The sequence below is a fragment of the Olea europaea genome, unplaced genomic scaffold (genome assembly GCF_002742605.1).
Source record: "Olea europaea var. sylvestris unplaced genomic scaffold, O_europaea_v1 scaffold766, whole genome shotgun sequence".
NCBI lineage: Eukaryota > Viridiplantae > Streptophyta > Magnoliopsida > Lamiales > Oleaceae > Olea > Olea europaea.
In genome coordinates this window covers 124,011-125,405 of record NW_019266076.1, presented here as the reverse complement: position 1 = coordinate 125,405, position 1,395 = coordinate 124,011, and positions in this window count along the sequence as shown.

Genomic DNA, 1,395 nt, shown 5'->3' with positions numbered 1-1,395 from the left:
ATGATTGAAATTTTTTTTTTTTTTTTTTTTTTTTTTTTTTTTTTTTTTTTTTTTTTTTTTTTTTTTTTTTTTTTTTTAAATCTTAAACTAACAAGAAGAATTACCCTGTGCATATTTTGTGCAGACAGCTGGATATGACTCTAGATCATATAATGAACATGATTTTTACATTTTCTTGATTTTACTGTCCAAAACCATCAAACTACGTCACTCGTTGCAACAGTAGATTTTATAAAACTGAAACTATCCTTGGGAAACATATTTTACGGTAAGGACCTCTTTGGTGGGGAGGTCGATATCTTGGAACACGAATTTCAGTTCTGCCAGTGCATTTTTTAAATGATCAAACATGAAAGAAAGATTAAATAGTTGCTTTAAATATGAAAGAACATTTCTTATCTATTGGTGCATGCTTATTGCCATAAAAACAGTCGAAATCTTATTTTTGAGTACTATCCTGTTGCTTTAAATTAAATACAACCAATTTCTCATAATCACTTCTATGTATACGAATACGCTTAGCGAAATTGCGTAACTAACCAACAACGATAAAAATCAGATGTAATCTCCTTAACTTGAGCTTTTGCATAACCCCCGCCCCCTTTTTTTTCTTTTTCTTTCTTAATGTTTTTGAGCAACTGAAAATTCTCCCTTTTTGATGTATTAATTAAAATCTTTCATCCCAAAAACCCAGAATTCAAAGCTGAAATACTTTGCTTTCAATCCATTGTTGAGCATTGAGGTTTTTATTCCACGGAGGTCAATCAAACTAAGGCTCTTTGTTAGATTTTTCATGAAAAGTTAGATAAGATTCAGTTAGATTTGTTCATGGCTTGTTTTAGCGAATAAGTTTTCCAATTATTTTTTGTTTATGTAAGATTATAAAGTAATTTTTAAATTTTGTTTGAGTAAGATTCCAGAATAATTTTGAAACCTTTCATGTTATTCAAGACTTTACAATGAATACATGTTTTTTGTCCTCATTTCTGCTTTGACAATTTGTTGTGAATTTTGTTTCAATTGGATTCTTTCCTGAGTTTTGACATCTTAATTATACCCCGGTTAGTTGTTTTAAGATTATGATTACTTCATGCCCTAAAACTTGGAATGGTGTGATATTAGGTCTATAAGTTTTTATTTAATTGAGTGATATTCAAGATTATTTTGAGCAGAAATTTATTTTCTGTCAGAAGTGAATGAGGGTTCTATTCTATGGATATAAAGGCATTTGAAAGAAAACATTTACACGAATAAATGTTTATACTATGCTGGAGAATGTGAAAGTATTTTCCAAAAAGCCTGAGTGAAGTGGAAGCGTATAACTTTTGCATTGCAATGATATAATAATGGAACACTGCCATATCTCACTAGTAGATCCTTATCTATTTGTCTAGC